The sequence below is a fragment of the Lampris incognitus genome, unplaced genomic scaffold (assembly GCF_029633865.1).
Source record: "Lampris incognitus isolate fLamInc1 unplaced genomic scaffold, fLamInc1.hap2 H_1, whole genome shotgun sequence".
Classification (NCBI taxonomy): Eukaryota; Metazoa; Chordata; class Actinopteri; order Lampriformes; family Lampridae; genus Lampris; species Lampris incognitus.
Window position 1 is genome coordinate 2,760,001 of NW_026611076.1, and position 20,630 is coordinate 2,780,630.

The 20,630-nt window shown below is 41.6% G+C and overlaps 1 protein-coding gene across 2 annotated transcripts in view; it reads right to left on the reverse strand.

Annotated features, from left to right (window-relative positions):
- The window catches only part of LOC130131965 (DNA ligase 4-like), a 25,564-nt gene extending 6,339 nt beyond the window's left edge, over nucleotides 1-19,225 (reverse strand). Inside the window, exon 1 of one of the 2 annotated variants that reach the window (XM_056301690.1) lies at nucleotides 19,149-19,225. The gene's annotated coding sequence lies outside the window, so the exon portion shown is untranslated. Of the gene's footprint in view, nucleotides 1-11,134; nucleotides 11,278-19,148 lie in introns of those variants that run through there. The other variant, XM_056301692.1, reaches the window with a different exon arrangement.
- Between the last annotated feature and the right edge of the window lie 1,405 nt (nucleotides 19,226-20,630).

Below are 20,630 nucleotides of genomic sequence, written 5' to 3' on the forward strand. Positions count from 1 at the left end.
GATTATTTACCAGTTTTACAAGATCCAATTCAGCTCAATTCAATTTATTGTCATTAAAAAGAATGTGCAGGCACATGTTAAAAACTAAAAAAGGGCTGCAGCTTTGCCAAACAGTGCCAGAGAGACAGACACAGTATAAGATACACACACAGATGAAGACCAAAAGCTAAAAATAAGTTAGAAAAGAGCACAAATACAAACATATTTTAAAAAACAACACATTAAAAAAACATGACATTTGTCTGTAATTCCCTATTCTTTTTTTAGGTGTATTGTTGGCGGTTCGCAAATAACTACTTAGTGCATTACTGCTACCAACTGGACTGGTTAGAGGACCAAAATGTCTGTTAAAAAAAAATACATCTTCCCAATTAAACTAGCTATTTCTTGGGTTTCTGAGACTAAAATCCTCCCATAAGGTTGAACCAGTTCATCTGGACACAACGTTTACTGAGAGAAGCCTTTCATCATCATCTCAGTGACCTCTTCAGTCTCACCAGCCTGCAGGTACACCACCCGTATAAACAATACAGTGACTGCAGGTACCCCACCCTTATAAACAATAGTGACTGCAGGTGTCCCCACACTTATAAATAATACAGTGACTGCAGGTACCCCACCCTTATAAACAATACAGTTACTGCAGGTACCCCACCCTTATAAACAATACAGTGACTGCAGGTACCCTACCCTTATAAACAATACAGTGACTGCAGGTGTCCCCACACTTATAAATAATACAGTGACTGCAGGTACCCCACCCTTATAAACAATACAGTGACTGCAGGTACCCCACCCTTATAAACAATACAGTGACTGCAGGTACCCCACCCTTATAAACAATACAGTGATTGCAGGTACCCCACCCTTATAAACAATACAGTGATTGCAGGTACCCCACCCTTATAAACAATACAGTGACTGCAGGTACCCCACCCTTATAAACAATACAGTGATTGCAGGTACCCCACCCTTATAAACAATACAGTGATTGCAGGTACCCCACCCTTATAAACAATACAGTGACTGCAGGTACCCCACCCTTATAAACAATACAGTGACATAACGACCCAAACCAATGATCAGTTTCATATGCAGATTACCGTGACCATTAACTAGAGTTACAATGGCCACGCGTACTATTCACAGAGGATTGTGGAATGTTCGCAATCACAGCATTGTAAGATGGTGACAGATAATAATAATAATAATAATAATAATGACGATGATAATAATAATAAATGTATTTATTTAATAATTATTGATTATTTATTTATAATAAATAATTATAATTAATTTATAATAATAATAAACTTATAATAAATAATATTTCTTTATTATCATTATATTATATATTTATATATTATTATATTTATTTATTTATTATGTAATAATAATAATAATAACTTTATTTATACAGCGGCTGTTCTGTCCTCATTTCACACCTGTTCGCTCAACTAGACAGACAGCTAACAGCTAACATATCCAATGAACCTCAGAGGCAAGATGTAGTCCAGGCTTTTACTTGTCTTCAGTTCAGCAATGGAGTGTTACTCTTTTTTGTAAAACTGTAAATAAACATAAAATGTACATCATAAATGTGTCTTGTCGTTACATCTCATATTCCATACAAACAGATATGCACTAGCCTAGCCTATCAATCAGGTTACACAGAATAGCTCTTGAAGCTAACGTGGCTAACGCGATTTAAACAAGCATTCAAAACATTCTATTGATATATTCTTAAATACATTTCTAAGCCAATACTTACAAGCAAGGTTGTCACGAAGCCTTATGTCACTACTTACTGGAGCAACTTTGCTAAGAACATTCCTTGGTCAAAAGTGTGGTCATTGACTCACAAATACTTTATTACTAATAATATGAGAGGTTTCCTTTAAATGTTACATGCATTTTACCCTGCAAAGCATTTTCTCAAGAAATTTAAGGCTGATATAAATATACATTGTTCTTTTTGCTCAGCTCATCCAGAAATGGCGCCCCATCTTTTTTTGGCATCGTCAATATTCTAGGACTCCATGGAAAGATGTTTCAAAATGTATTAGTGACACCTTATATTGGATTTTGCATTGTTTTATGAGTATATTATTTTCATTGTTTTATAAGTATATTATTTTCGAATTCTTTGACTATGACAATAAATTTGAGGAAAGAGCATATACATATCATAAATCTATTGATTATTCTAGCTAAATTCTATATACATAAGCGCAAGTTTACAAACCAAAGACCCCCTTTTATTGTTTTTTATAAAGGTTATAAAGGTAAAATATAGATGTAAATGAATTGTGATCTTATCTGTTGTGTCTTCAATGTTTTTCTTTTCTTTTCCTTTTTATTATTTTTATCTTTTTAACTGGCCTACCCCCCTGGTATGTTTGTTTGGTCTGTAGTCATTCGTGTGGTAAAAATGTGACACGTGTACAACTCGTTGTTAAAGTCAATAAAGAAAAAAAAACTTCTGTCAATCAGCTTCCTGAATTAGAATGAACTTTGACCAGCAAAGTCACGGCCCTTTGACTACCACGTATTTACGAAATCATTTCTATTTTAAGGGAAGCTGCTAAATGGCGCAAAATCACCACAAATAACCCTAAATTAACACTAAAATTAGAATGCCATGACACTCCCCGCCTGGTATTGTGAGATAACACTACTAATTGAACTAATGATGCATTAACTTCACCATAAACACGGTTATGCAACAGTCGGTCTTTAGGTGACATGAGGAGCACCGTCTCGGACACAGGTCTCAAATAAGTCTTGACGGCTCCATCTTTTGCTATTTGTCTGGCCTCCTCTGGTGCACCATGAAACTACAAGTCTGGTCTTGGTCTTTGCTTTTAAACGACTCAACGATGTGAATGAGCAAGCTTATGGCCTTGATCAGCTTCTACCATGAAGAAAAGCATTCAAAACGCTGAGATCCAAGCTGAGAATCATAAGTGCACAGGTGAGTGACAAGTGCTCATATTTCAGTGTCTAAATCAGGGTCAACAAGGTCATATGCTTCAGCTTCTGGCTTTCTACCGGCGTGTGCCTATGTCGGCTGGGTTACAGCTTGTGGAGACGTAGTGCCACTGCGTTGGTTCTGAGGCTCTTCAGATACACTGCACTCTGTTACTAACATATACATAGAACCTCCTTGTCTGGTTGCTTATGTATCCTAAGACTACACAGCGCTCTGTATAGAATTCAGTAGCATCAAGAACAAAGTCCAGTTCGCTGGTGATGAGCTCTGCAATCTCTACAGCTAAAACAGCAGCATCCAGTTCTAATGTCGGGACTGTAAGAGCAGACTGTGGAGCTAATTTGAGGCTTCTCTTCTGCGTCAGTGATTTTGAGGTAGGCGACTGCTGCAATGGCTTTGACTGAGGCATCTGAGAACACATGTAGCTCTTTTCTGGTGGCTGTTGAAATTGTAGCAGCAGCATATGGTCTCAGAATGTGTAGCTGTTTGAGATCACTGAGAGAGCTTCTCCATGCATTCCACTCTGCTTTCCTTTCTACGGGTAGTGGCGAGTCCCAAACTAGGGCCTCGCTTGAGAGCTCCCTGAGCAGCATTTTTCCCTGGATGGTTACTAGTGCAGCAAATCCTAACGGATCAAAAAGTCCATTGATGGTGGCTAGGACACCTCTGTGCGTGTAGGGTTTTGCTGAGTCAGCAACTTGAAAGGCGAAAGTGTCTTTCATTAGGTCCCATCTAAGACCGAGGCTTCGCTGAATGGGTGTTGCTTCAGCATCCAGGTTTAGATCTTTAAGCCCCTTGGCACGGTCATTGACAGGAAATGCTTCCATGACCTCAATGCTGTTAGATGCAACTTTGTGAAGATGAAGGTTGCATGTGGCAAGCATCTTCTGCTGTAGGCCTCGACAAGAGTCCGTCATCAACATAGAACTCCCTCTCAACGAAGCGTCGTGCATCTGACCCGAATTCTTCTTCACCATGAGCTGCAGCATGACAAAGACCATATATAGCAACTGAAGGGGACAGGCTGTTACCAAACATGAACTTTCATTCGATACTCACAGAAGTCGTTAGCAGGATCATTGTGGTCATGCCACAGGACATGGAGAAAATCTCGACGGTATTCTCTCACGACAAAGCTGTGAAATATCTGTTCTGTCCACAGTTACTGCTATGACCTCACGCCTGAACCACAGCAGGACTCCTACCAAGCTTTTATTTAGGTCGGGTCCAGTCAGGAGGACATCGTTGAGGGAGACATCATGACACTTTGCACTTGAATCAAAAACCACTCTGATCTGGCCTGGCTTCTGCAGATGGTAAACACCAAAGATGGGTAAATACCAACATTCCTTTCCCTTTTGGAGTGGAGGAGCAGGCTCAACATGGTCACGATCAAATATGTTTTGCATGAAGGTGAGAAAGTGGTTCATCATCTCAGGCCTTCTCCCCAGTGTGCACTGAAGAGATGTCAGCCGTGTGAGGACCTGGTCCTGATTGTAAGAAAGGCGCTGGTGGGATGTTCTGAAAGGGAGTGGCGCCACCCAGCTGTTGCCATCACCCACGTACATCTCTCTGTGCATGACATCCAGGAAAAGTCTGTCTTGAACAGAGAGCCGTATTTTGTTGTCTTCCTTGGATGTATTAAAGACGGTTTCCCCTAGAGTGCATTCATAGGGTGTAAGCATTTCAGGAATGGGAAAGAATCTGTGCTCAGACTTGGACCCACACTTCTCTATGACATGAACTTTGTTTGGGCATGGGCTGAAGAAGGAAGGGCGTTTGTTTTCAGGGATGTTGGTGCAGTAAATATGAACAGCTGCTGGCTTGTGAGTGTCCCCTAAGCAGACGTTGCCTATGATAACCCATCCCAAGTCTAATCTCTGTGCATATGGGGCATTGTGTGGACCGTTCCGTTGCTCTCTCACCTTGTGAACTCTAAGTAGGTCTCAACCCAGGAGGAGGAGGATCTTAGCTTAAGGATCGAGAGGTGGGATAGAGTGTGCTATTGGCTTGAGCTGAGGGTGATGTAGTGCTGCCTCAGGAGTTAGTATTTCAGCTCTATCACTTGGAGTGTTGTTGCACTCGATCAACTTAGGCAGTGTGACTGTCGTAGCTCCATCTAGTGATTCCACCACAAAGCCTATAGCCCTTCTCTCAGTTATCTCTGTTTTTCCAGCACATGTGCGGAGTGCAGATAGTGAATCAGTCCCCTTGATGCTGTACATGTCAAAGAAGTCAGAACTGGCAAGAGACCGGTTACTTTGGTCGTCAAGCACAGCATATGCTCTTGTCACTCTTTCTAGATGTGCTTTAGGGAAGACCTTCACTAAGCATATCTTGGAGCAGGACCTTGTGCTCTGACCCTCTCCACAGACCTCAATGCAGTTTGACGAGACAGCAGGCTGAGATGTTGTTTCTGTTCCCTCCCCGCCATGCCCAGGAAGTGGAGACGGCGGCGGTCCAGGATGAAGAGCAGAGATGTGGTTCTCTCTTTCACACTCTCTACACTTGATGGCTGCGTTGCAGTCCTTGGCCATGTGGCTGGTTGAGGAGCAGCATCTAAAACAAACACCATTGTCCTTAAGAAACGCCTTATGCTCTTCAATATGTTTGATGCGGAACCCTCTGCAGCACTTGAGGGGATACAGCTTCTTATGGAGAGGGCACTGTCTCTCAACATCACCTGCTTTATAGCTAAAACCTTCCTGCTTGTCCTTCTCCTGTGGTATATTAGTCGTGCGATCAGAAACTGGGCTTTTGTATGGTCTCTTTACAGATGCATCTGACCTGAGGTGATCTGTAATACCCGTTGTCAGCCTGAAACCTGGGTCGTTGTGTGCTCGTGTTTCTTTGCAGATGAAATTGCAGAAGAATGAGAATGGAGGAAAGGTCACGCCATGGCCAGCCTTATACTTAAAACCCTGAGAGAGCCACCATTCTTGGATCTTGTGCAGTAACTTGTCAACTACTGGGTTGATACCACGTGCTGTGTCGAGATAGCTTAGGCCAGGGAGGCGACCCTCTAATTTGGCAGCTTCTACCTTTTGCAGGAGATCGCCAAGCTCTCTCAGCTTCACTGGATCTTTGCCACTGACCTTTGGAAAGTTCATGAGCCTGTCAAAGAGTAATTTCCCAATTATTTCTGGAACCCCAAAGCATTCTTCTAAACGCTGCCAGGCTTTGCTTAATTCAGCAGGAGGATGACTAACATGCACTGCTCTTATTCTCCTTACATGTTTTGCAGATTCCTGCCCTGGCCACTTAATGAGGAGGTCCAGCTCTTCACTGGTGCTGAGCTGCAATCCATCAGTCGCATTAAGGAAAGAAGATTTCCACGCCCAGTAGTTCTCAGGGCAGTCATCAAACTTTGTAAGACCAGAGGTGAGGTGAATGGCTCTTTTGGATTAGCACTGCTGCGTTGGCTGACGGAGATGAAGCAGGTTATTTGACCTTTGACGCGATACTGGCCTAGAAATGCTCTCATTCCTCATGTTGGAGACACAAGTGCCTGCGTGAGTGGTGAAGTGTTGTCTGGGTGGAGTCCCAGGTCTCTTTATGTGAACAATAGGCTCTATGGGCTGTGAATAAAGGTTGACGCTCTCAGCTGGTGGCAGTTGCTGCTGTTCAACATACTGGCGTGTTCTTTCAGTGGCCTCTTCAATAGCTGAGTGTCTTATCACCTTTTTCAAACCTTTGCTGCTGCTTCGAGCACACTAGCCTCAGCAACGGCTGCTGCCACCTCCTTTTCATGCTTCAGTGTGTTCAATCTTGCGTCTATGTGGGCTTTTTCAGTCATCATTTCGGATTCTATTTTAGCAAAGTTAGCTCGTGCGCAGGCTGCTTCAACTTTAGCGCGAGCCGCAGCAGCTCTGCTAGCTGTTGATCTGCTGGATGGTATAGAGGCAACTGATCTGGTTTTAACAGTGGATCGCTGTGTTTCTTCAGATCCCTGCTTTACTTCCATCATTCAGTGCTGCCGTGAGCCTAGCGTGAGCAGTGGTGAAGATGATGAGAAGCGTTGGGACTGAAGACCACTCTTCTTGGGTAGTTCTGCCCGCTGTGAGGTTGCTTTTTTACTGTTCTGTCCTCATTTTGCGCCCGTTCGCTCAACTAGACAGCCAGCTAACAGCTAACAGCTAACACATCCAATGGACCTCAGAGGCAAGATGGAGTTTCCAGGCTTTTACTTGTCTCCAGTTCAGCAATGGAGTATTATTCTTCTTTCTTTTTTTTTTTAAGAAAAGTCTTCCCAAGGCATGAACGCTTTCAAGAGAGTTGGTAAGAAATGTAAAAGATTTCCTAGAGAACAGCGTAATCACACAACTTCTATGAACCAGCTTCCTGAATTAGAATGAACTTTGACCGGCGACCGGCCCTTTGACTACCACGTATTTACGAGATAATTTCTATTTTAAGGGAAGCCAGTAGATGGCGCAAAAACACCACAAATAACACCACATTGCCACTAAAATAAGAATGCCATGACAGCGGCTTTCAAAACAGTTACAAGGTGTTTTACAATACAAGATAAAATAGTAAACATAATCAAGAAAAAAAACATAATAAAAACATAAAGCATCAGACCTGATCTGCTTTACAAAACAAGGTAAAACAGTCAGGATAAACATCACAAGAACACAATTAAAACACAGAACCTGATAAAACAAAGTGTATGGTTATAACAAGTGAAATAAAAGTGATAAAAGGGAAATGTAAAATTGGCCAACAACAGATTTACTCTAAAAAGCCTTCTTGTAAAAGTTAAGTTTTAAGAAGTGATTTAAAAGAAGGCAGTGAGTTTGCTAGCCTGAGATCCTCAGGTAGGAAGTTCCACAGCTGTGGGGCTCTTCCAGAAAAAAAAAACAAGGCTGGCTGAGGGAACAGTTAGAAAGGACCTGGCTGAGGGGCCAGGCCCATGGGGTGGGAGTAAATCTGTGGTATGGGTCATTCTCAATCACGTGACTTGTTCATTGACAACGAACAGGTCCGCCATGTTGGAGGACAGCTGGACCTCAGCAAGGTGTTCCACCGTTCACACCGAGGTTCTCACTGTCCATCTGCGTTTACAAGAACCACATTTTAAGCGAGAATCGGACAAATGCACGGAAATAAAACAAAGCCGTTTTAAGGAAATAAAACAGCCACTCTCTGAAAAACAGTTTGCGAAATACATTTTACAAGGTTCTGGCCTGACCGCGCAAAGGGTCCGATTGGAAACGGCGCAGAAATTAACCACTGTAAGGTGTGAAGCGCGAGAGCTGTTGTGTATGAATCACACCGTGAAACACATCCTGTCACTCCGGCCGTCACAACACGCTCAGCATGGCGCAGCGACAACAACACGGACAGCGGCGTCGTAGTGGGGAGAAAAAGGGGAAGGACCCACCAAAGGCCAGAAAGGAGGGGGGGGGCGCTCGGGAGGCCTGGAATTAAAAGTTGTTTTCGTTTTGTTTTTTTGTTTGCAAATGTTTGTTTCCAACTAATTAGTGTCATAACTTCAGTTAAAATTGGCTCAATACATCGGTTGAGGTAAGTGGTGCCTTAAGTGGGTATGTTATGAAGATTCTAAGGGCGCCAGACTAGCCAGACTATTGAAAAGTACAATAAATAAATCAGTTTTTAAAAAATCAGTCATTCTTCAGAAGTGTTATTAAAATGACATAATGATTTAAAACGTACATTGAAATGGTTTGTTTGTAAAAAAAAAAATCTAGTTAACAGCATCTGTTTTGAACCCCGAACCCTCCCTCCCTCCCCATAAATGGTTTAGTCAACATCTCAGTTTTGTCGAAGACCTCTCTGATTCGCGATCCACGGGAAGGAGAGATCCACAGGAAAGAGCCCACGGGAAGGAGAGATCCACAGGAAAGAGCCCACGGGAAGGAGAGATCCACGGGAAGGAGAGATCCACAGGAAAGAGCTCACGGGAAGGAGAGATCCACGGGAAGGAGAGATCCACAGGAAAGAGCCCACAGGAAGGAGAGATCCACAGGAAAGAGCCCACGGGAAGGAGAGATCCACAGGAAGGAGCCCACGGGAAGGAGAGATCCACAGGAAGGAGAGATCCACGGGAAGGTGAGATCCACAGGAAGGAGAGATCCACAGGAAAGAGCCCACGGGAAGGAGAGATCCACAGGAAGGAGCCCACGGGAAGGAGAGATCCACAGGAAGGAGAGATCCACGGGAAGGAGAGATCCACAGGAAGGAGAGATCCACAGGAAAGAGCCCACGGGAAAGAGACCACAGGAAGGAGCCCACGGGAAGGAGAGATCCACAGGAAGGAGAGATCCACAGGAAAGAGCCCACGGGAAGGAGAGATCCACAGGAAGGAAAGATCCACAGGAAAGAGCCCACAGGAAAGAGACCACAGGAAGGAGAGATCCACAGGAAGGAGAGATCCACAGGAAAGAGCCCACAGGAAAGAGCCCACAGGAAAGAGACCACAGGAAGGAGCCCACGGGAAGGAGAGATCCACAGGAAAGAGCCCACAGGAAAGAGACCACAGGAAGGAGACCACAGGAAGGAGCCCACGGGAAGGAGAGATCCACAGGAAGGAGAGATCCACAGGAAGGAGAGATCCACAGGAAAGACCCCACAGGAAAGAGCCCACAGGAAAGAGACCACAGGAAGGAGAGATCCACAGGAAGGAGAGATCCACAGGAAAGAGCCCACAGGAAAGAGACCACAGGAAGGAGACCACAGGAAGGAGCCCACGGGAAGGAGAGATCCACAGGAAGGAGAGATCCACAGGAAGGAGAGATCGAACGGGAAAGAGCCCACAGGAAAGAGCCCACAGGAAAGAGACCACAGGAAGGAGCCCACGGGAAGGAGAGATCCACAGGAAGGAGAGATCCACAGGAATGAGAGATCCACAGGAAAGAGCCCACAGGTTCAGTCTGGGCTACGGTGGTCTCACGTTCCTTTTTGTTAAGAGCATTTTATATGTAAATTTGTCAAACGAAGAAGATGGGTCCCTTATTGGAGAAGCTGCTGATGAGGGGACTGTTGGGCAAGCTGGTAGCATGGGATGAAGGTAGAGGGAGGGGTTTAATGTTTAGAGAAGTCAGGAAAATAATAGAATAATTATTTGATTAATTAAATAAATAAAGGGGGCTCAGTCATATTCTTTACAGGGGCGTAAAATCCCTGGCGGCACCCCTGGTTGAGGGACTTAAAGAAAATAGTGGAGGCACTCTGAGGCCCCTCTCACCACTCTCTGAGGCCCCTCTCAACCCTTACAAAAGGTGCAAAATGGTTTAGTCCGCCCCTCACGAGCACCTCTCAATGCAGCTCATCTAGTCTTGTCATGAGTGACAGCTGACACAAGCACACAGAGTCACGTCTTTCCCAAAGAAAGAAAAATCTGGGTTCCAGAAAAGAAAAGGAAAAAAAGGAAAGGGAGAGAAGGCAAAATGAGGGAAAACAACTGCTGAGTTTACTGTGGAATAAACATCACGGGTGTCAGCATCAGCACCCTAAGGTGCATCAAAGTTTGAAGTGATACTATACATTTTTGTAATTACTGCAAGATAAGTTAAGTTAAGGTTAGGTTAAGTGAGGTTAAAATAGATTAATGTACTGTGATGGTAAATCATATACAGTATGTTAGAACTCAAAAAAGCGATGCGTGGGTGACAAAAGAGGAAAGGGGCCCACAGACACTGCTTATGTATAGGGCCCAGAATTTTGTGGTACACCCCTGCCTATGGATTGCAGCCGTTGTCCTCCAACATGGCGGATGTGTCGCCATCACATGATATGTGACATAATATGAGAATAACCCATGTAGGTAGGTGAGAGGCCACATAGGGCTTTAAAAGTAATTAGCCAAAGTTTAAAATCAATCCTATACCTGACAGGTGCGTAGCATACAATTATGTCAATTCTCTGTGATTTTCTTTCTACTCCAGCGGAGCAGTTAATTACCATCGCCAAAAATGCCAAACACTTCACCCGGTCCTTCTATTTCAAAAGCAAAACTCAGCATGCTTTCTGACTGACTTGGGTTCTTGTCTAGCATCATTCTCGTTTCCCTCCATTCTTTTAGCAGCTTCAGCAGACGACAATCCCTTTTCTGTTCTCATCTTATTCACCTTCTCTTCCTTAATTCTTTTTGGACACTGAGCTGACCCTATCACGTACCTTGCAGTGCAGGCACTTTGCGTGCCCTTTCTCAACTTCACGATCTTCCACATTGTAGTTGTCCTTCCCACATCTCCCACATCTTCTGACTCCATTACATACTGCTGCAACATGTCCACGTTGTTGACACCAAAAACATCTGAGAGGAGCTCTCTCACACGGCCTCACCCTGTAACTCACACAATCAAGGTTCATTCTTTCCATCAATTCCCCTTCAAAAGTCAAACGCCCAGCCTTACCCTCCTCCTTCTTGGAATCTAGTAATTCTTCTTGCCCCACACACACCTGCAACACCCTGAAATGACTCAGCCTCTGCTGACAGTGGAACGTCACGTGTCACTCCCTTCTTCTCTGCTTTTAATCCGAGTAGGAAACTGGTCTCAGAGATACCTTCTAAATGCTCTGATCTTAAGGGCTCTGTGTCTCTGATGCTTTGATATACAATCCATCAGGAATCAGGAACGATTCATCTGTCATCTCATTTCATAACAATAATAACTATAGGGATATTAAAGCACACAGTCAGAAAGCCTTACAGTGGGCAGCTAAGCTCCAATATTCATAAGGATTTTGCATTTTGTGATAAAAGCATCAAACTTGGTACATATGTAGCTTAATATATTTAGAAGAGATCTGGATATGGAACTACTGAAAATTAACCCCATAGTGGCCATGGCAGGCATGGACGTTATTAGATCACTATGTATATACATAGTGATCAATTTAGGGGGGCCACAGCGCCCCTAAATTTCATATCAGCCATTATGACAAGCAGAGGAGAATGATACCTTTCCAGAGATGCCAATATTATTGTTCTAGTCCAAACAGAACCGGAGATATGCTATTTTACATATCGAATGGCACCAATGCATGTAAAAAAAACTAAGTGGATAAGCAGTTACTTTTGTAAATAAAAAAACAATAAAAAAAATAAACAATGTTGAAGTAATGAATTGTGTATTATTTCCTGCAGTCGCTGGTTCTAAACCTTGCCCAACAGAAGAGGAGTGTTTAGGTATAGATGTCTATACATAGTGTATAGATGAATAGAGGAGTGTTTAGGTATAGATGTCGATACATAGTGTATAGATGAATAGAGGAGTGTTTGGGTATAGGTGTCTATACATAGTGTATAGATGAACAGAGGGGTGTTTAGGTATATGTGTCTATACATAGTGTATAGATGAATAGAAGAGTGTTTAGGCAGAGATGTCTATACATAGTGTATAGATGAATAAAGGATGGTTTAGGTACAGATGTCTATACATAGTGTATAGATGAATAGAGGAGTGTTTAGGTATAGGTATCTATCATAGTGTATAGATGAATAGAGGAGTGTTTAGGTATAGATGTCTATACATAGTGTATAGATGAATAGAGGAGTGTTTAGGTACAGGTGATTATACAGAGTGTATAGATGAATAGAGGAGTGTTTAGGTATAGGTGTCTATACATAGGGTATAGATGAATAGAGGAGTGTTTAGGTATAGGTGTCTATACATAGTGTATAGATGAATAGAGGAGTGTTTAGGTATAGGTGTCTATACATAGTGTATAGATGAATAGAGGAGTGTTTGGGTACAGATGTCTATACATAGTGTATAGATGAATAGAGGAGTGTTTAGGTAAATATGTCTATACAGACTGTATAGATGAATAGAGGAGAGTTTAGGTATAGGTGTCTATACATAGTGTATAGATGAATAGAGGAGTGTTTAGGTATAGGTGTCTATACAAAGTGTATAGATGAATAGAGGAGTGTTTAGGCATAGATATCTATACATAGTGTATAGATTAATAAAGGATGGTTTAGGTACAGATGTCTATACATAGTGTATAGATGAATAGAGGAGTGTTTAGGTATAGGTGTCTATACAAAGTGTATAGATGAATAGAGGAGTGTTTAGGCATAGATGTCTATACATAGTGTATAGATGAATAGAGGAGTGTTTAGGGATAGATGTCTACACATAGTGTATAGATGAATAGAGGAGTGTTTAGGTATAGGTGTCTATACATAGTGTATAGATGAATAGAGGAGTGTTTAGGTATAGATGTCTATACAAAGTGTATAGATGAATAGAGGAGTGTTTAGGTGCAGCTGTCTATACATAGTGTATAGATGAATAGAGGAGTGTTTAGGTATAGGTGTCTATACATAGTGTATAGATGAATAGAGGAGTGTTTAGGTATAGGTGTCTATACAAGTGTATAGATGAATAGAGGAGTGTTTAGGCATAGATATCTATACATAGTGTATAGATTAATAAAGGATGGTTTAGGTACAGATGTCTATGCATAGTGTATAGATGAATAGAGGAGTGTTTAGATATAGGTGTCTATACATAGTGTATAGATGAATAGAGGAGTGTTTAGGTATAGGTATCTATACATAGTGTATAGATGAATAGAGGAGTGTTTAGGTATAGATGTCTATACATAGTGTATAGATAAATAGAGGAGTGTTTAGGTATAGGTGTCTATACATAGTGTATAGATGAATAGAGGAGTGTTTAGGTATAGGTGTCTATACATAGTGTATAGATGAATAGAGGAGTGTTTAGGTATAGATGTCTATACATAGTGTATAGATAAATAGAGGAGTGTTTAGGTATAGGTGTCTATACATAGTGTATAGATGAATAGAGGAGTGTTTAGGTATAGGTGTCTATACATAGTGTATAGATGAATAGAGGAGTGTTTAGGTACATATGTTTATACAGACTGTATAGATGAATAGAGGAGTGTTTAGCTATAGGTGTCTGTACATAGTGTATAGATGAATAGAGGAGTGTTTGGGTACAGATGTCTATACATAGTGTTTAGATGAATAGAGGAGTGTTTAGGTACATATGTCTATACAGACTGTATAGATGAATAGAGGAGTGTTTAGGTATAGGTGTCTATACATAGTGTATAGATGAATAGAGGAGTGTTTAGGTATAGGTGTCTATACAGAGTGTATAGATGAATGGAGGAGTGTTTAGGTATAGTGTCTATACATAGTGTATGGATGAACAGAGGAGTGTTTAGGTACAGGTGTCTATACATGGTGTAAAGATGAATAGAGGAGTGTTTAGGTATAGATGTCTATACAAAGTGTATAGATGAATAGAGGAGTGTTTAGGTATAGGTGTCTATACATAGAGTATAGATGAATAGAGGAGTGTTTAGGTATAGATGTCTATACATAGTGTATAGATGAAAAGAGGAGTGTTTAGGTACGGATGTCTATACATAGTGTATAGATGAATAGAGGAGTGTTTAGGTATAGGTGTCTATACATAGTGTATAGATGAATAGAGAAGTGTTTAGATATAGATGTCTATACATAGTGTATAGATGAATAGAGCAGTGTTTAGGTATAGGTGTCTATACAGAGTGTATAGATGAATAGAGGAGTGTTTAGGTATAGATGTCTATATATAGTGTATAGATGAATAGAGGAGTGTTTAGGTACAGATGTCTATACATAGTGTATAGATGAATAGAGGAGTGTTTAGGGATAGATGTCTATACATAGTGTAGAGATGAATAGAGGAGTGTTTAGGTAGAGGTGTCTATACAAAGTGTATAGATGAATAGAGGAGTGTTTAGCTATAGATGTCTATACATAGTGTATAGATGAATAGAGGAGTGTTTGGGTACAGATGTCTATACAGAGTGTATAAATGAATAGAGGAGTGTTTAGGTACATATGTCTATACAGAGTGTATAGATGAATAGAGGAGTGTTTAGGTATAGGTGTCTATACATAGTGTATAGATGAATAGAGGAGTGTTTAGGTATAGGTGTCTATACAGAGTGTATAGATGAATAGAGGAGTGTTTAGGTATAGGTGTCTATACAGAGTGTATAGATGAATAGAGGAGTGTTTAGGTATAGTGTCTATACAGAGTATATAGATGAATAGAGAAGTGTTTCGGTATAGGTGTCTATACATAGTGTATAGATGAATAAAGGATTGTTTAGGTATAGGTGTCTATACATAGTGTATAGATGAATAAAGGATTGTTTAGGGGTGTCTATACATAGTGTATAGATGAATAGAGGAGTGTTTAGGTACAGGTGTCTATACATAGTATATAGATAAATAACGTCTCAACAGGGACTGGCAACTTAGTTTTCTTACATGCATTGGTGCCATCCGATATGTAAAATGGCATATCTTTGGTTCTTTTTTGACTAGAACAATAATATTGGAATCTCTGGAAAGGCAACATTGTCCCCTGTCTTGTCATAATAGCTAATATGAAAGTTAGGGAGGCCACAGCCCCACTAAAAGTGATCTAATAATGTCCATGCCTGCCATGGCCACTACGGGCTTAATTTTCAGTGGCTCCATATCCAAATTTCTTCTAAATATATTAAGCTACATATGTACCAAGTTTGATGCTTTTATCACAAAATGCACAATTTTATGCTAAGTTGCCCCACTATTAAGCTGGCATGCACTCGGTATCTTGGCCCATTGGACACACCGGCAGGGTGGCTCAACGTCAGCATGAGCGGTTGAGCTCTGGTCCTTCGGTTTAACAGCAGCCTCTAAGCTTGCTACCCCATCCCGCTGCTGATGGATGTTTTGTCTGTTTCCAAAGCCAAGTCAATTCAAAATGGACACAATAAAACAAAACCCTCACTTATTGGGTTTTTATATTTCAGGAAGCAAGTTCAATCAGCAACACATGTGTTTACTCAGGCTTTAATTTACTACTTAATATCATGCCCACAAGAGGCAGCTGAATGGTAGAACTCATACAGATGACGACAGAGGTCCATGCTTACTGCAGGTACTTGTGCACATGAAATGAAACGAAATATTGTTTCCCCCAGCCCACAATGGGGGGAAATGACATTTATATGATAACCATGATAACAATGACAACCATCTGATTTCTACTTATCCTGATCAATCGTACCAATCGATCGATCCAAGTTTTCCCCTACAAACTTTCCAACCTCATGTGGGTCCTTGAAAATCCCGTTTTCTCATCACGGCTATCATCCCAACGATAGTCTCCTCTGTTCCTACGTTAAATGATGCACTTATTGTAAGTCGCTTTGTATAAAAGTGTCAGCTAAATGACTGGAATGTAATTTCATGTAATGTAGTAGATACTGTATGCATGGTAATAGTAGTAGTAGATACTGTATGTATGGTTAGTAGTAGCTACTGTATGCATGGTAGGGGTAGTAACAGTAGTAGTAGTAGTAGTAGTAGTAGATACTGTATCATCATCATCATCATTACATTTATGTAGCACTTTTCTAGACACCCAAAGCGCTTAACCATGTATGCATGGTTAGTAGTAGTAGTAGCTACTGTATGCATGGTAGTAGTAGTAGTAGTAGATACTGTATGCATGGTTATTAGTAGATACTGTATGCATGGTTAGTAGTAGATACTGTATGCATGGTTAGTAGTAGTAGTAGTAGTAGTAGTAGTACATACTGTATGCATGGTTAGTAGTAGTAGTAGTAGCTACTGTACGCATGGTTAGTAGTAGTAGTAGCTACTGTATGCATAGTAGTAGCAGTAATAGTAGCAGTAGTGGTAGTAGTAGCAGATACTGTATCCATAGTTAGTAGTAGTAGAAGATACTGTATGCATGGTTAGTAGTAGTACTGTATGCATGGTAAGTAGTAGTAGGAGATGCTGTATGCATGGTTAGTAGTAGTACTGTATGCATGGTAAGCAGTAGTACAAGATACTGTATACATGGTTAGTAGTAGTACTGTGTGCATGGTAAGTAGTAGTAGAAGATACTGTATGTATGGTTAGTAGTAGTACTGTATGCATGGTAAGTAGTAGCAGAAGATACTGTATGCATAGTTAGTAGTAGTAATAGATACTGTATGCATGGTAAGTAGTAGTTGGAGATACTGTATGCATGGTTAGTAGTAGTACTGCATGTATGGTAAGTAGTAGTAGAAGATACTGTATGCATGGTTAGTAGTAGTAATAGATACTGTTTGCATGGTAAGTAGTGGTAGCAGATACTGTATGCATGGTTAGTAATAGTATTGTATGCATGGTAAGTAATAGCAGAAGATACTGTATGCATGGTTAGTAGTAGTAATAGACACTGTATGCATGGTAAGTAGTAGTAGGAGATACTGTATGCATGGTTAGTAGTAGTAATGTATGCATGGTAAGTAGTAGTAGAAGATACTGTATGCATGGTTAGTAGTAGTAGAAGATACTGTATGTATGGTTAGTAGTAGTACTGTATGCATGGTAAGTAGTAGCAGAAGATACTCTATGCATGGTTAGTAGTAGTAATAGATAATGTATGCATGGTAAGTAGTAATAGGAGATACTGTATGCATGGTTAGTAGTCGTACTGTATGTATGGTAAGTAGTAGTAGAAGATACTGTATGCATGGTTAGTAGTCATACTGTATGCATGGTTAGTAGTCGTACTGTGTGTATGGTTTGTAGTAGTATTGTGTATGGTTAGTAGTAGTACTGTGTGCATGGTTAGTAGTAGTACTGTATGTATGGTAAGTACTAGTAGAAGATACCGTATGCATGGTTAGTAGTAGTACTGTGTGTATGGTTAGTAGTGGTACTGTGTGTATGGTTAGTAGTGGTACTGTGTGTATGGTTAGTAGTAGTACTGTGTGTATGTTTAGTAGTGGTATTGTGTGCATGGTTAGTAGTAGTACTGTATGTGTGGTAAGTTCTAGTAGAAGATACCGTATGCATGGTTAGTAGTGGTACTGTGTGTATGGTTAGTAGTGGTACAGTGTGTATGGTTAGTAGTGGTACTGTGTGCATGGTTAGTAGTAGTACTGTGTGTATGGTTAGTAGTGGTACTGTGTGTATGGTTAGTAGTGGTACTGTGTGTATGGTTAGTAGTAGTACTGTGTGTATGGTTAGTAGTTGTACTGTGTGTATGGTTAGTAGTGGTACTGTGTGCATGGTTAGTAGTAGTACTGTGTGTATGGTTAGTAGTGGTACTGTCTGCATGGTTAGTAGTGATACTGTGTGTATGGTTAGTAGTGGTACTGTGTGCATGGTTAGTAGTAGTACTGTGTGTATGGTTAGTAGTGGTACAGTGTGTATGGTTAGTAGTGGTACTGTGTGCATGGTTAGTAGTAGTACTGTGTGTACGGTTAGTAGTGGTACTGTGTGTATGGTTAGTAGTAGTACTGTGTGCATGGTTAGTAGTGGTACTGTGTGTATGGTTAGTAGTAGTATTGTGTGTACGGTTAGTAGTGGTACTATGTGCATGGTTAGTAGTAGTACTGTGTGCATGGTTAGTAGTAGTACTGTGTGTATGGTTAGTAGTGGTACTGTGTGCATGGTTAGTAGTGGTACTGTGTGTACGGTTAGTAGTGGTACTGTGTGTATGGTTAGTAGCGTTACTGTGTGTACGGTTAGTAGTGGTACTGTGTGCATGGTTAGTAGTAGTACTGTGTGTACGGTTAGTAGTGGTACTGTGTGTATGGTTAGTAGTAGTATTGTGTGTACGGTTAGTAGTGGTACTATGTGCATGGTTAGTAGTAGTACTGTGTGTATGGTTAGTAGCGTTACTGTGTGTACGGTTAGTAGTGGTACTGTGTGCATGGTTAGTAGTGGTACTGTGTGTACGGTTAGTAGTGGTACTGTGTGTATGGTTAGTAGCGTTACTGTGTGTACGGTTAGTAGTGGTACTGTGTGCATGGTTAGTAGTAGTACTGTGTGTACGGTTAGTAGTGGTACTATGTGCATGGTTAGTAGTAGTACTGTGTGCATGGTTAGTAGTAGTACTGTGTGTATGGTTAGTAGTGGTACTGTGTGCATGGTTAGTAGTGGTACTGTGTGTACGGTTAGTAGTGGTACTGTGTGTATGGTTAGTAGCGTTACTGTGTGTACGGTTAGTAGTGGTACTGTGTGCATGGCAAACTGACTGGCGGTATCAGAAGGCGTCGTTGCTCTACTCTCTTGTCTTGAAACACAAATAGCACAGGACTTACTCTGTGTATGCATACCTCAAGACTACCAGGCATTACGACAGATAATTATTACCTTTCTCTTGGTGTTGTCAGCAGCGCTGAAGAGATGCGTTACTCCCTTGTTTTTCCCATCGAACTGTTTCCACTTCCGGCGCAGGGTAATGGCGCATTTCGGTGCAGACCTGGCCAAACACCGTCATTTCAACAACGACGTAAATCAAACATTCCTTTAATCAACGTGTAACTGTGCGCCCGAGCCGCTTTAACAAGGGGGGCAGCAGAGGCACGAGCGGAAACCATCTCGCTGCTGCTGTTACGCGTCATAACGATGCACCGGAAGTGAGCCTTTTTTATTGCACGACTTTCGACATTTTAAAGAAAGCACGTTTTATTTGAACTCCGAGAGGACTTAAAACGACTGGACTTTGAACTCCCCCGGTCTGTACCCGTGTATGACAATTGTATACCTGTTTGTTGTAATGAAATTTTTTAAACGTTTTTTATTGCACAATTTCTCATTTACAAACAATGACTTTAACGTCTTCGTATTAGAGCAATAGGATCAAGTGCATACAAAAAGAAGACAGGGAAAAAAACAAGTCAAAACAGGCAAGATGTTGAAATAATATTTACTACAACTACTACTACTACTGCTGCTGCTGCTGTTTTCGGCTGTTCCCGTTAGGGGGCGCCACAGCGGATCATCCGTTTCCATTTCTTCCTTCCTCTGTCACACCAGCCACCTGCATGTCCTCCCTCACCACATCCATAAACCTCTTTGGCCTCCCTCTTCTCCTCTTCCCTGGCAGCTCCATATTTAGCATCCTTCTCCCAGTATACTCAGCATCTCTCCTCCACACATGTCCAAACCATCACAATCTTGCCTCTCTTGCTTTGTCTCCAAACCATCCAACCTGAGCTGTCCCTCTAATATACTCGATCCTAATCCTGTCCTTCATCACTGCCAATGAAAATCTTATCATCTTCAACTCTGCCATCTTCAGCTCCTCCTCCTGTCTTTTCATCAGTGCCACTGTCTCCAAACCATACAACATAGCTGGTCTCACTACCATCTTGTAAACCTTCCCTTTAACTCTTGCTGGTACCCTTCTGTCACAAATCACTCCTGACACTCTTCTCCACCCACTCCACCCTGCCTGCACTCTCTTCTTCACCTCTCTACTGCACTCCCCGTTACTTTGGACAGTTGACCCCAAGTATTTAAACTCAAACGCCGTCATCACCTCTACTCCTTGCATCCTCACCATTCCACTTTCCTCCCTCTCATTCACGCATGTGTATTCCGTCTTACTTCTACTAACTTTGATTCCTCTTCTCTCCAGTGCATACCTCCACCTCTCCACGCTCTCCTCACCCTGCACCCCACTCTCACTACAGATCACAATGTCATCCACAAACATCATCGTCCATGGAGACTCCTGCCTGATCTCGTCCCTCAACCTGTCCATCACCACTGCAAACAAGAAAGGGCTCAGAGCCGATCCTTGATGTAATCCACCTCCACCTTGAACCCATCTGATATTCCAACCACACA